This window comes from Macaca nemestrina, chromosome 7, assembly GCF_043159975.1.
Source record: "Macaca nemestrina isolate mMacNem1 chromosome 7, mMacNem.hap1, whole genome shotgun sequence".
Lineage (NCBI taxonomy): Eukaryota > Metazoa > Chordata > Mammalia > Primates > Cercopithecidae > Macaca > Macaca nemestrina.
The window spans coordinates 125,895,018-125,910,725 of NC_092131.1; the positions used below are offsets into that span (position 1 = coordinate 125,895,018).

General features: G+C 42.6%; 1 pseudogene; it reads left to right on the forward strand.

Moving 5' to 3' along the window:
- The first annotated feature begins 4,227 nt into the window (after positions 1–4,227).
- LOC105491032 (MKI67 FHA domain-interacting nucleolar phosphoprotein-like) lies at positions 4,228–7,974 on the forward strand (annotated as a pseudogene).
- The last annotated feature ends 7,734 nt before the right edge of the window (positions 7,975–15,708 follow it).

A 15,708-nucleotide genomic window follows, 5' to 3' on the forward strand; every position in this document is an offset into this window, starting at 1 on the left:
TCTGGCATATAGTAGGTAGAAAAATGTGTTTCCTTCTGTAGATCCAAAGCCAGGGATACCAAATGTTCTGTCTTGACATGAAAGAATGACATACAACTAAAAGACATAAATCTCTTTCCTACTCCCACCCTCCATCCAATGTGTTTTATTTTTATGAGTTAAATAAGAAAAAAGTGGCATTCAGAGATTCAGTCTACAAAGTATATTTACAAGTGTCAGTTCTCATCCAGCCTGATCTCATACAATACGATTTACACCCTCTTACCTCTCAAGTTTTAAAAACGTATCTTCACAATGTAAGTCACAGGCACACTAGCAGTTCCATAATAAAACACCAAGTAGATCAGAATGTCCAAACTTACTAGAGAAGAAAAGTGGAATCGTTGGCTATATTTTCAAATTGCATTCAACAGGAAATGTAAGTTTTGGATTCTTTTCACCTTCATACTTCCAAGTTAATAGAATTAAACCAGAATACTCCATTCTTTCACAGCCTCTAGCCAGGCAAAGTTTTACTGTATTACTTCTTGCTTTCAATGGGTATAAAGCAGAGGCCTGGTAAGCACATTCTGTATACCTGCAAAAATGCAGAACTAAACACTTCCATCTGTTCAATATTAAAACAAAGGTCCTGTAAACCCCGGATGGTGAATGTAATACTTCAGCACTAGCACCCATGCCTCAAATATGAAAAGATACCAAGAACACCACTAGCAAACAAAATGAGCTCTTGGCCGGGAGTAGTAGTTCACGCCTGTAATCCCGGCACTTTGGCAAGCCAAGGTGGTAGTATCACTTTAAGTCAGGAGTTCAACACCAGCCTGGGCAGCATAACGAATTCACATCTCGACAAAAAGTTTTAAAAATTAGCTGGGCATGGTGGCACACACCTGTAGTCCTAGTTACTTGGGAGGCTGAGGTAGGGAAATTGCTTCAGCTCAGGGGTACCAGGCTGTGGTAGCTATGATCATGCCACTGCACTCCAGCCTGGGTGACAGAGCAAGATCTAGATAATTACAGTCTGTCCTGCTCCTGTTTACATTAAAATCACTAAGTTAAAATGCTTTCAATCACCAAGATAAAAATTAAGTGAATTGTGACTTTGGAGGTTGGCCAGTAAATAGGCAATGGAAAACAGGCACTTTCCACAGGAATAAAAATGGCCAATAAGCATATAAAAAAGATTCAAGGCTGGTGCGGTGGCTCACGCCTGTAATCCCAACACTAGGAGGCCGAGGCGGGTGGATCACCTGAGGTCAGGAGTTCAAGACCGGCTTGACCAACATGGTGAAACCCTGTCTCTACTAAAAAATATAAAAATTAGCCAGGCATGGTGGTGGGCACCCGTAATTTCATTTACTTGGGAGGCTGAGGCAGGAGAATGGCTTGAACTCAGGAGATGCAGGTTGCAGTGAGCCAAGATCACACTGTTGCATTCCAGCCTGGGCAATAGAGCAAGACTCCATCTAAAAAAGAAAAAAAAAAAGAAAGAAAGAAAGAAAAGAAAAATTGAAAGCACTAGAAACCAAAGAAATGTAATGAAAACAATGAGATTTTCTGCTTAAATACCAGCAAAGAGGGCAAATGGAAGGGGGAAACTGGAGCTCTGCTCCTGTTGGTGGCAGTATAAACTGAACCAATTTTTCTGCAGGATAATTTGAAAATTTCTTAAAAATCCTCAAACTGTTTTATATGTTATTTTCCTCCAGAAATTCTACTTCTATGAATTCAGTCCAAAAATGCTTGCTCAAGTCCATTAGAATATATATATATATAAAAGACAACTTACTTCAGGGGTGGCAATGATTAGCTTAATATATACATCGAGCTTTTAAAACAGATGATGCCGAGGATATATTTACCGCCATAGAAATATGCCCACAACATAGTGACAAAAGACTATATATTATGATTCTACTTTTAAAAATGTTTATACCCATAAAGAAATATAAAAAGCAACAAACCAGAATGTTTTGAGTGGCAAAATTAAAGACTTTTCTTCATATTTTGTCTTCCGAATTATTACAAAAAGAATGCGATTTTCTTTATATTCAGGGAGAAGTATTATTTCATCTACTTATGTTTAAATTTCTTTTCTTTTCCTTCTTTTTTCTCAGGTATGTATCACATGTACTCTAGAGAGCTTGAATCCCTACCTCTTGAAGTAAATCAGACCATTTCTGTCTCTATCAACTTGCCTTTTTTGGACATTTCAAAGCAATGGAATTATACAATATGTGGTCTCCTGTCTGGTTTTTTTTTACTTAGCTAATGTTTTAGAGGTTAGTCCATGACGTATAACAGGTTTTAGTAGTTTGTTTCTTTCATTACTGAGTAGAAGTTCATTGATGGATATACCACATTTTGTCAGCAGAGAGCCTTTTAAACTTCGATTTCAATTTCCTGTGATCTAAACGAACCCCTTGGAACACAAGACTTCTAGGGAAAGCTGCTGTGCATGTCAAAATAACTACTTAGCAGAACCAGCTTTGTCATCAGGAGCCTGAACTGCTGCAGAGATTTTTATAATTTTGCAACTTCTTTTTTACAAGCAACTTTTGTTCTACTACACATCAGGACTTTTGAAGCATCTGATACATCCATTGAATAAGTATGAGCGTGTGTAAGTGGACAAGTGAAACCATCTATGCTACACTGCATATTTTTTCCTCCCCCAGACTGGACCAGGGAATCTCTCAGTTTTCTAGAGTACCCTGTCTCCACTGACAAAGCCGAACAGTATTAAAGACCCTGCTGCCTTCGTTAGGCAGATTTGGAGGGGAGGCCCAGCAGCAAGCGTGGAGAGGAAAAAGAGAGGGGAGCTTGTGGAACAGGAAGCCCCCGGGGTCCGCGCATGGCTCCCCGCTGTTGAGGATGTTGTGGATGGGGAAGTGCTGATGGTGTCCTGAGGCAGCCTAGCACCTCCACTGGGCCCAGAAGGTCTTGACTTTGGAAGCTTACCCATGTTCCAGAAGTGTTTAAAAGTTGTTTTTGCTTTTGTTCTTTTCCTAAATGATCATTACTTGGTAGTTAGTTATTAATCTTTCTCTGGGAGAGGGACGGGGCTTTAAAACTGAAGAACATAATTTTCATTAAAATATCAAAAATGGAAAAAAGTTACTTTGTAAACAATTTGCTATGCAAATCAAATGGCAGCTGTTGAGAATCTCAATAAAATGTTAAATGCATTTGCTGCCGTTAAAAGAAATAAAGAAAAAAAATTTAGAATAAAGAAAAAAATGCATTTGCTGGCAGTGGTACCATTTGCCCAAGGTTGGGTCGCTGTGTCATCATACTGTGGGGGAGGGGTATGTGTCGTGTATATGTGTGAAACTTTTCATCTCAGGATGGATCATAACCTTAGCTGCAGTTTTCCTTCCAAATAGGGTTACTAAGTAGAATATGGGCTTGGAAGTGACCGACCTGAGTGAACCAGCCCAGCTTAAAGAAAAATCCAATAAAACTAACTTTTAACAATCCTGAGGTTGGTTTTTGAAACAATAGATACAATGATTTACTCTAAGCAGCTGATTATGATTTTGAATCAGTAATACATACTGTCTCAACCCTTTTTGTTTCCAATGGCAACAGAGATTTCATGCAGAAAACCCCAAAACAGTGACTATTTTTTTCTTTTTTTTAAGACAGGGTATCACTCTGTCACCCAGGCTGCAGTGGAGTGGTGAATCTCAGCTCACTGCAGCCTCGACCTCCCACCTCAGCCTCTGGAGTAGCTGGGGCCACAGGCACCACGGCGACCGGCTAATTTATTGCATTTTTTGTACAGATGGAGTTTTGCCATGTTGTCCAGGATGGTCTTAAACTTCTAGGTTCAAGTGGTTCACCCACTTTGGCCTCCCAAAGTTCTGTGTCTACAGGCACTAGCCACTGTGCCCAACCTGCAGTGGCTTTTTAAAACATAAGTTCAAGCATCTTTTCTTAACTCCTTTAATTGGAGGTATCTCTTCTCTCATTCTCCTCACCTTTGGTGTTCCCCCAGAGTTCACTGCTGACTGGATGTACAACATATATTTCAAAGTCAAGCCTGGGTGCGGTGGCTCACGCCTATAATCCCAGCACTTTGGGAGACCAGGGCAGGCAGATCGCTTGAGTCCAGGAGCTCTAGACCAGCGTGGACAATATGGCGAAACCCTGCTTATATTAGAAATATAAAAAACTGGGTGTTTCCGGGAGTGCCTCATGGAGTTGGTGTTGGCCACTTTTGGCATGGCAGCCTTTTCCAGCCTGGCTGCGCCTATCCTGTTACCGAACCTGCAGGTAGATGCTGAGTTTCAGAAGGAGGTGGCACAGGTTTGCAAGCGCATACCCTGACAAAAAAAAAAAAAAACAAGAACAACTGGTCGGTCACGGTGACTCATGTCTGTAATCCCAGCACTTTGGGAGGCTGAGGCAGGCAGATCACCTGAGGTTGAGCGTTCAAGACAAGCCTGACCAACATGGAGAAACCCGTCTCTACTAAAAATACAAAAGTTAGCCTGGTGTGGTGGGCGCATGCCTGTAATCTCAGCTATTCGGGAGGCTGAGGCGGGAGAATCGCTTGAACCCAGGAGGCAGAGGATGCAGTGAGTTGAGATCTTGCCACTGCACTCCAGCCTGGGCAACAAGAGTGAAACTCCATCTCAAAACAAAAACAAAAACAAAAACAAACAAACAAACAAACAAGAACAACTTTCTCCTGGAGTAGTCTATGTGCGCCACCTACCTAACCTACTGAATGAAACCCAGATCCTTTCCTGTCCTCCCAGTGTGGCACTGTTTCAAGGTTCAGACTATCCAGAAAGAAAAGGACTGGAAATAGCAAAGGCTATGCATTTGTGGAGTTTGAGTCTGAGGATGTTGCCAAGTTGAAACAATGAACAACTACCTGTTTGGTGAAAGACTCTTGGAGAGTCATTTTATGCCATCTGAAAAAGTACAGAAAGAACTCTTTCAAGACTGGAATATTCCATTTAAACAGCCATCATATCCATCAGTGAAACGTTATAATCAGAATCGGCACTTACACAAAAGCTACGGATGGAGGAGCGATTTAAAAAGAAACAAGGATTACTCGGGAAGAAATTAGCTTAAAAAGGAATTGAGTATGATTTTCCTCTTTGATTTTATAGAAAACAGAAAGTATTTCAAAAACAAATTGTCAGACATGTACAAAGGCCAGGTTTTATGTAAGAAGAAGAAAAAGGTTTTAGGTATTGCGACACTCCTGAGAAGACTGTGGATACCCAGGGCCCCACACCAGTTTGTACATTAACATTTTTGGAGAGCGAAAATCTGAAGTGGCTGAAATGAATGATGATGATGAAAATAATGAAATAGTTTTCAAACAGCCCATATCCTGTGTAAAAGAAGAAATACAAGAGACTGAAACACCTACACATTCACAGAAAAGATGAAGAAAAACCAATCAGGGATTTTCAATGTATTAAACCTAAGATTTCTTCTGAAAAATATTTTTGTGAGAAAAATACAGAAAATTCGTCGGGCATGGTGGCCCATGCCTGTACTCCCAGTGTAGTGGCCCTCCCAGCTATTCAGGAGGCTGAAGAGGAAGGATCACCTGAGCCCAGGAAGTTGAGGCTACAGTAGCCATGGTCATGCCACTGCACTCCAGCCAAGTCAAGTCATTACATTTATCTTAACCTATTCTATGCTGGCTTAAGAGGGATTTGTATTCAGAGTACAATAGGCAACCTCACAGACATCTAAGTACAGAACTGAAAATAGGACCACACCATGGAAGGATTGGGCTGAGAGGTTATTTTTCCCTCCTGCATGCCTTCACTCTGAACTTCTGCTCCATGCTTGTGCTTTGCTCTGCAGATAAGCATTCGGCATGTGCTCCAGGCTCCTCCAGCCTCTGAGGCTTTGGCTTGCCCTGGCAGTACCCCTGGTCCCAGTGTTACTGGACGTTTCCATATAGATGCTCCTCTGCAAAAAATCTATTGAACACACTCTGTATCATTTCCAATGAGCAGGAGAGAGAATCTGATCTGCCTAGCAGTGAGGGTGGGAGTTCCCTAGTTGTCCCTGGATTTGTAGTGCTGCCCTTTCCAGAGACTCGAGGAGGGGCCAGATATCCAAAAAGAGGGTGTGAGTAGGGCATCAGTAATACAGTCTACTTCAACAAGAAAGTATAAAGTAGAGGCAGTGGCTCACGCCTGTAATCCCAACACTTTAGGAGGCTGAGGCAGGTGGATCACTTGAGCTCAGGAGTTTGAGACCAGACTGGGAAACATAGAAAAACTCCATCTCTACTAAACATACAAAAAATTAGCTGGGCATGGTGGCACATACCTGTAGTCCCAGGTACGTAGGAGGCTGGGTGGGAGCATTGCTTGAGCACAGGAAGTAGAGGCTGCAGTGAGCCAAGATCATGATGCCACTGCACTCCAGCCTGGGCGACAGAGTGAGACTCTGTCTCAAAAAAAAAGAAAAAAATATATAAAGTGGAAGCATCTGTATGCATGATTGAAGTCATGCTTTCCATCTATTTTTTTTCCACCTTTCCTTTTCTCTCTCAAACACTGTATCTTAAGCTTTTCCCTATGTTATCAAGTACTCATAAGCATTATTTGAATGGTTGTATCAGAATCCATTATCTGAACCCATTGTCATTTAGCCATCTGCAGTTGCTGGACATACTGCCCTTTCTGCCACACTCAGTCACCCTTCTGACCTTGCACTGTGTCCAGTTATCTACTAATACACATACTGGTCATTTAGGACTTAAGAATAGTTATCATGGTTTCTAACACTTCAAAAAGAATGTATCTTCCTAAAAATAGAATGGCTTGGTGGTTATGATAATTTTAAAGCAAAATAGACAAATCAATATTGAAATTAATGTTTTATTCTTATATCTATTTTTCACTTCTCTGTCATTTTGATGGATACAGTTTCATTTGGAAGGATTTTTATTTCAAAACAGAAACAGCATATGACATGAGAATGGGAACTCTGAAAGGTTCAGTTTTCTATTTCTAGTGTACTAAGTTTGTCACAAAAGCTACTGATAGTCAATCATGATTGGCCTGTATTGAAAGTGAGTTCACATTATGTACATCTTAAACACTATACTTTCTATCAGATATAGAAAAATAGGTGGTGTGTTTGGAAAAGTATTCGGTTAGGAGTCAGGAAGCTTGACTGTTAGTCTCAATCCTGCTTCTTCAGCTGAGTGCCCCTAGGCAATAATTCAGCAGCTATTTCTTAAATACTTAATGAATTTCAGGCTTTGTAGTTGGGCTGGGAATATAGACATAGATACTGCATTCATGATTCTCCAAGGCTCCCTTCCTCACCCGGCTCACAGTGAGCTTTCTTATGCATTGTGTAAATCTGTCTCCTAACAGGCCCCTACTCTGTCTCCAACCTGCTTCCCAGGGCAGTTGTGAGGATGAAATGAGGGAGAATATGTGTGAAAGCAAATTCTAAATGATTTTAAAATGTAATAAAAGTATGACCCATGAAAAATTATTTAAATATCCTTAGAATTTTAAATAAATAGTACATTAACCTGAGTTCTCTATGGTTTTTATTTTAAATAGGTATGAAAGTTTTACAATGGATCACCAATGTGGTTGAAAATCTTGGCTTGATTTTTCTCCAAGAAAATGACACAGTGGTTTGTGTGATTAATTTTGTAAAATTGCCGGCCAAAAAAAACCAAAACCTCTTTTGAGCTGAGTGACTGGATCAGTCAAAGGCACATTGACTGTATAATGGAGAAATCTTTTCTGTGTTCACTAACAGCTTGCCTTTGTTTGATTCCAGTTGCAGCATATCATGAGTGATGAGATCTGTGTGCAGGTGGCTGACCTTTACCTGGCAGAAAATAATAATGGGGCCACCGGAGGCCAGCTGAACACACAGAACTCAAGGAACCTCCTGGAGTCAACATATCAGTGGAAAACTAAGCAGCTAATGTCGGATGAGAATTGCTTTGAGAGTTAATCCTGTGGTCAAAGACCGACCTTGCTGGTGACAATGTAAGTTGTTAGGATTCTCTGAACCAGAAGTTAAAGCCGGGGTACTTTGACCCGTGATTCTACTCCTGGACCTTTTGATGAGTTCACCAAAGAAATATAAAGTGGGAGTAACTATCTTCCTGGACAATCTACTTTCTTTCTTGCCTTTAACAAAACAAAACAAAACAAAACAAAACTAGTTATATATGATTTTTACAATTTTGTATTCTTTTTCTCTGAACATTTTTCTTTTTTTTTTTTTTTTTTTTTTTTTGAGACGGAGTCTCACTCTGTCACCCAGGCTGGAGTGCAGTGGCCAGATTTCAGCTCACTGCAAGCTCCGCCTCCCGGGTTCACGCCATTCTCCTGCCTCAGCCTCCGGAGTAGCTGGGACTACAGGCGCCCGCCACCTCGCCTGGCTAGTTTTTTGTATTTTTTAGTAGAGACGGGGTTTCACCGTGTTAGCCAGGATGGTCTCGATCTCCTGACCTTGTGATCCGCCCGTCTCGGCCTCCCAAAGTGCTGGGATTACAGGTTTGAGCCACCGCGCCCGGCCTCATGGTCATTATAGAAAAGAAGACAGGCCCAGCACACACGGCTCACACTTGTAATCCCAGCACAACGGGAGGCTGAGGTGGGTGGATCACATGAGACCAGCTTGGGCAACATGACAAACCCCACCTTTGCAAAAAATACAGTAATAAAAAAATTATCCGGGTGTGGTGGTGTGCGCCTGTAGTCCCAGTTACTCAGGAGCCTGAGGTGGGAGGATCGCTTAAGCCTTGGAGGTGAACATTGCAATTAGCTCTGATCACATCACTGCACTCCAGCCTGGGTGACAGAGGTGGCCCTATGTCAAAAAAAAAAAAAAAAAAAAAAAAAAGAAAAGAAAGAAAGAAAGAAAAAGAAAAAAATGCAGATAACCAAAAAAGTCACCTTATAATTCTTTCCTGAAATCACCATTGATGACATTTCTAGACTTTTCTATGCTTGAGTAAATATTTTGAAAAAGTTAATACTGTACAAACAGTCTTTAACTTTTTTATTTTTTGAGACAGGGTCATGCTTTGTTGCCCAGGCTGGAGTGTAGTACTGAGATCTTGACTCACTGCAACCTCTGCCTCCTGAGTTCAAGCAATCATCATGCCCCAGCCACCCTAGTAGCTGGAATTACAGGCATGTGCCACCACACCGGCTAATTTTTGTATTTTTGGTAGAGATGTGTGTCAGATCCCGGGGTCCAGGTCTAGTCCATGCTGAGGTCTGAGGAAAGTGGGTGGGTGAGCGGAAAGAACACTCAAGGGAAAGAACATCAGGTGAAAGACAGTTTTATTCAGCAGCAGCTCTCTTTAACAGCTTCCTTACACTAGCCCTATTATTAGCAGCTTACCGTTCACCCTGTCTTGGCGGCTTGAGCCAGCTGCCCCCACGCACAGCTGTGCAGCCGGCTTTCCCTCACCTTCAGGGTTAGCAGCTTAACTCTTTCTTCCAGCATGAGCAAGCCCAGTTGTGTCCTGGCTCCCTCCCATCCATCTGCAAGATGGACAGCTTTTGTTCGCTCTCTCTTTCTCTGGGCGCCAGTGCGCCCACCATGTCAAGCTATGTTGAGCCGAGACCAGCCAAGCCCCCAAGAGCCATGTCTCTTATGCACAACGTCAATAGGGCAGTTATACCTTTTACAGACAATAGTGGCATAAAGCCAAGTATGAACTTACACAAACAGGTTATATTACAAGTGGAGGTGTGCGTTTGCACACCAAACCGGTGAGTCATGCAGGCCTGGATATCTGTCTCAGCTTATTCCTTGACCAAAGCACATCCATGTACCTTACAATGTGGTTTCACCATGTTGGCCAGGCTGGTCTCAAACTCCTGGCCTCAACTGATCTGCCCGCTTCAGCCTCCCAAAATGCTGGGATTACAGGTGTGAGCCACTGCATCTGACCTGAAATGGTCCTCAACGTATTTTTGCTCAATTAGCAACACTTCTGGATCTTTAATGTCTTTTTTATGGCTATTTGATATTCACTTTTTAGAGAATTAATGCCTGTATTATTGGACATTTAGGTTGTTTCCAATTTTTCACCATTATAATGGATAATTATAAAAGCAAATAGTTGGAAACAGCCTAGACGTCCAACCCACTGTGGGGATTGGTTAATGACATCCTGTTATGAATACTGGAGACAGATTTTGCAATTCTTAAATTATAAATTGTAAAAATGCAGGGTCTGCCTGCTCCCCCTCCGAAATCTATTTTGGAAGTAACTGTATTTGTGTGTATATATTATGTTATTGTCAGGTTGTAAGCTTTACTAGCAGAGTAAGCTAGTAAAAGTAGTAGCTTTAAAAGAACGCTGAGCTCGATCTAGCTTCTGGCTCTGTGTGTTTATTGACTAGTGGTGTGCGTTGAGAAACCAGAACTCTCTGAATTTCAGTCTTGTCTCCATACAAAATGAAGAAGGTTGAAATAAAAAGTTCTCAGGTTTCCTTCCAGGCTCTGATCTTCTCCATGTGATTCTGACAGTTATCTTGTCTGCAGAAAGCCCTTCGGGTACTGAGACTCTCAGGGTTCTGAAAGGGGAGATCCACACACCATCACCATTGACAATTGTTTCGTGCAAAACATGGTTTGCTTGCCTCTATTGGTGTGTTGCTTTTAAGTATGGAATTTTTTAAATCACACAAATAATATTAGTGGAACTCAGAATTTCAGGAACTTCATATACAATTGGTGCCATTATAGCAACACTTTTTTTGTTTTGTTTTGTGTTTGAGACAGGGTCTCACTCTGTTGCCCAGGCTGGAGTGCAGCAGTATGCAGGAATGCCATAAGTTTTTAGCTAACACAACAGATCCCTGGAGGTCAAGGCATCCTGGTTATCACTCTAGCCTTCCTACCAATTAAGTTAATTACATCCACCTTGTTGATGATAATGAAGTGCCACCACCTGGCATCTGCTGTTCTCGCCTTCCACCATTCCCACTGACACCACGAAGCCTGGTCTCGTAGCAGCATCTCCTCTTGTCGATCCTGGCCTACAAAGGATATTGCCACTGAGTCTCGGAAAGATTCAGGTGCCATTCTCACTAGTGCCTTCCTTGGTAGCCTAGAGAGGGGAGTTCTTGTGAGGCCACCAAGGGCACATAGTCAAGTGGTGGATTCTGAATCTGCTGGCATATAATGAACCATTCCAACATTCCTACCTTCCTGTACTTTCTGGCCTCTCTGATGCTTTGCAAATATAGTTTTATAATCTCTACCTAATTCACTGCAGCAATTGTTCCATCCACATTTCAAGGAGCCACTCCAGCAGTATGTTGGAGCCCCAGGTGTCCTTGCCAAGCCATTAAATCCTGAGAGTGCTCCCAGGTCAGTGTATTATCATGTATACAGCCTTTAGTCTCCCCCTGGTTCAACACCCTTATGCCTACTCCTCCACCTCCTCTCCCAGATTCTGCCAGTACTTGGCAGAAGTGTGTACTTGGCAGCTCCTGCAACATTTTTGGCCAAAAAAAATCATTCTCCCAGAGCAGGTTGTGCTTGTGACCTTGGGCCATGATGAGGAATGACCATAGCCTGGTGTCAATGTGGGGCAGCAATGACGATACATCTCTTCCTGCTGTAAGGCCTTGCTGGAGGCTCTTTGCCTAGTCTCCAGGCAAGAGGCAGCTGCCCTTCTCTTAGCAAGGAAAGGGGGCTACTTCTTTTAGCCCAGAGCATTGAGTGGAAACTGGAGGTTCAAAGTTCTCAGATGTATCCACTTAAGTTTCCCCATACCAGATATCAGGAACCCATTACCCTTCCTCCCTTCCCCTTCCCCTCTTCTCCCGTCTCCTCTCCTCTTTCTTCTACCCCAGAGCATTCAGTGAAAACTGGAGGTTCAAAGTTCTCAGATATATCCACTTAAGTTTCTCCATATCAGATATCAGGATCCCTTTTCTTTTCTTTTCTTTTTTTCTTTTTTTCTTTAGAGATGGGATCTCACTCTGTCAACCCAGGATGGAGTGCGGTGGCATGTTCTCAACTGACGGCAACCTCCACCTCCCAGGCTCAAGTGATCCTCCCAAGTCAGCCTCTTGAATAGCTGGGACCACAGGTGCACAACACCATGCCTGGCTAATTTTTTGTACTTTTGGTAGAGATGGGGTCTTGTCATGTTGCCCAGTCTGGTCTCAAACGTCTGAACTCAAGAGATCCACCCACCTCAGCCTCCCAAAGTGTTTGGTTACAGGTGTGAGCTAGTGTGCCCAGCCCCTTCTTTGGCTTTTTTTTTTTTTTTTTTTTTTTTTTAATATATGAGGTCTCGCTCTGTTACCCAGGCTGCAGTGCAGTGGTGTGATCATGGCTTACTGCAGCCTCAACCTCCTGGGCTCAAGCAATCCTCCCACCTCAGCCTCCTGAGTAGCTGGAACCACAGGCATGTGCCACCACACCCAGCTAATTTTTAAATATTTTGTGGACAGAATCTACCTATGTTGCCCAGGCTGGTCTCCAACTCCAGGTCTCAAGCAATTCTTCCACCTTGGCATCCTCAAAATGTTGAGATTATAGGTATAAGCTACCATGCCTGGCCCCAGTACTTTTCTATCAGAGGCCCTGAATTTAGCCTAAGTGGCCCATTACACTTGACCTTTTGCAGTTCCACCATCCTTATAGTTCAATTCCATGTCTGATTTTCAGCCTGTTCTGCTCTGGGCAGGAGAAGAGCGTTTCTGGCTTCCATAACATGCTCTGAGCTGACAGGTTTAAGCCTGTCATTCCTTTCTTCAAGGTGTCTGAAGAAATCAAATAAGTCAACAATTCCACAATCCTTATAATTACAGTTGCCCCCATACTGTCCAAGTGCGAGCACAGTGGTTTTCAAATTTTAGCATGTATAAGAATCATGTTGAGGGCTTCTTAAGACACAAATCGATGGCCTCACTCCTAGAATCTCTGATTCAATAAGTCTAAGGTGGTGTTTGAGAATTTGCATTTCTAGGTTGATATGAAATGCCAGCAGTGCTGCTGGTGATGATCCAGGAACCAGATTTGGAGAACTTTGTTCTGGCGCTACTGCATCAGCAATGCCTGCCCTTCCACCTGTACCATATCCCAATCCACAGTAGGTGAGTTTCCTAGTGACAGTATTGCTACAGCACACCAGCACATCACTACCCCACTTACCACCAGCAATGGATCCTGTTGCCATCTGATTAGTGAGTTCCAGAATCCTGTCCTAAAAGTCTACTCTCTAGGGCTACTTTTTAATTTTTTTAAAAAAAATTTATTTTATTTTTATTTTTATTTTTGAGATAGAGTCTCACTCTGTCACCCAGGCTGGAGTACAGTGGCATAATCTCAGCTCACTGCAACCTCCACCTCCCAGGTTCAAGCGATTCTCCTGCCTCAGCCTCCTGAGTAGCTGGGATTATAGCCACATGCCACCATGGTTGGTTAATTTTTGTATTTTTAGTAGAGATGGGGTTTCACCATACTGGTCAGTCTGGTCTCTAACTCCTGACCTCGGGTGATTCACCCACCTCAGCCTCCCAAAGTGCTGGGATTACAGGAATGAGCCACCACACCTAGCACAAATATCTTTATTTTGTCTTCTTATCTGACAGATATTTTCGCTAAAAATGGAACTTGAGGCTGGCAGTTATGTTCTTTTGGTACATTGAAGGTGTCATTCCATGGTCTTCTGGTTCCTGAGGTTTCTGTTGACTGTCAGCTTAATTGTTGCTCCTTTGAAGACAATCTGAATTTTTTCTCAGATCCTTTTTTTTTGGTAGAGGACATAAAAAAGGGGTCATGCACTCCCAAAGTGCTGGGTTACAGAGTCTCACTTTGTCACCCAGGTTGAAGTGCAGTGGTGCAATCTCAGCTCACTGCAGCCCAGACCTCCTGGGCTCAAGCAATCCTTCCACCTCAGTACTTCGAGTAGCTGGCACTCCAGGCATACACCACCACACCTGACTAATTTTTTGTATTTTTTGTAGAGACAGGGTTTCACCATGTTGCCTAGGACAGCCTCTAACTCCTGAGCTCAAGCAAACCACCCACCTCAAAGTGCTGGCATTACAGGCATGAGCCACCATGCCTGGTTCAGATACTTTCAAGATTAAAAAAATGTTTTTGCCTTTGTTTTCTGCAATTTTACCATAATGTGTCGAGGTGTACTATTATTTTTATTTGTCCTGCTTGGGGTTCATGAGGCTTCTTAAATCTGTGAACTATTGTTTTTCATAATTTAAAAAGTACTCTGTCGTTATTTTGTAAAAATATTGCTTCTGCCTCATTATCTCTTTCCGTTCCTTTATTTTATTTATTTGTTTATTTTGAGACAGGGTCTTGCTCTGTTGCCCAGGCTGGAGTGCTCACTGCAGCCTAGAGCTCCCAGCCCCAAGTGATACTCCCACAGCAGCCTCTCTAGTAGCTGGGACCACAGGCGTGCACCACCACACCTGGCTAATTTTCGTATTTTTTGTAGAGTCGGGATTACACCATGTTGCCCAGGCTAGTATTGAACTCCTGGGCTCAGGCGATCTGCCCGCTTTGGCCTCCCAAAGTGCTGGGATTGTGTGAGCCACTGTGCCTGGCCCCTCTTTCCTTTTCTTCTGGGATGCTGATTAATGGTGTATTTGGCCTAGTCAAATATGTGCACCTGTGGTCCCAGCTACTTGAAGGGCTAAGGTGGAAGCACTGCTTGAGCCCAGGAGATCCAGGCTGCAGTGAGTCAAGATCGCACCACTACACTCCAGCCTGGGTGACAAAGTGAGACCCTGTAATCCAGCACTCTGGGAGTGTATGACCCCTTTTTTGCCCCACCTCCCTCTCGAGAAGTATCTGAGAAAAAATTCAAGTTGCCTTCAAAGGAACAACAATTAGGCTGACAGGTTCTCAACAGAAATCTCAGGAACCAGAAGACCATGGAATGACATCTTCAATGTACCAAAAGAAAATAACTGCCAGCCTCAAGTTCCATTCTTAGCGAAAATATCTGTCAGATAAAAAGACGAAATAAAGATATTTGGGTCAGGTATGGTGGCTCATCCCTGTAATCTTGGCATTAATTTTTAAAAATAATGACCGAATATTTTTTAAACTATGAAAATATACCTATAGAGGATCCCTAGTGTGTCCTCTGTATCACTTACTTTCTCGTCTGTGTGTTTTATTTCTTTTTTGTCCCTTCACGTTTCATTCTGAATATTTTCTTCTGAATTACTAGGTTGGTGCAAAAGTAATTGCGATTTTTTTTTTGTTTTTTGGTTTTTTTTTTGAGATGGAGTTTTATTTTTATTTTATTTTTTTGAGATGGAGTTACTTTTATTTTATTTTTTTGAGATGGAGTTTCACTCTGTCACCCAGGCTGGCATGCGGTGGCACACTCTCGGCTCACTGCAACCTCCACTTCCCGGGTTGAAGCGATTCTCCTGCCTCAGCCTCCTGAGTAGCTGTGAGTACAGGCTTGTGCCACCACTCCCGGCTAATTTTTGTATTTTTAGTAGAGATGGGGTTTCACCATGGTGGCCAGGCTAGTCTTGAACTCCTGACCTCAGGTGATCTGCCCACCTCTGTCTCCCAAAGTGCTGGGATTACAGGCGTGAGCCACCGCGCCTGGCCAGCCATTACTTTTAATATCTTCCAGTTCACTAACTGTCTCTCAACTGTGTCTAATTGGCTCTGGAAACCATGCATGGAATTATTAATTTTAGTTATTGTATTTTGTCT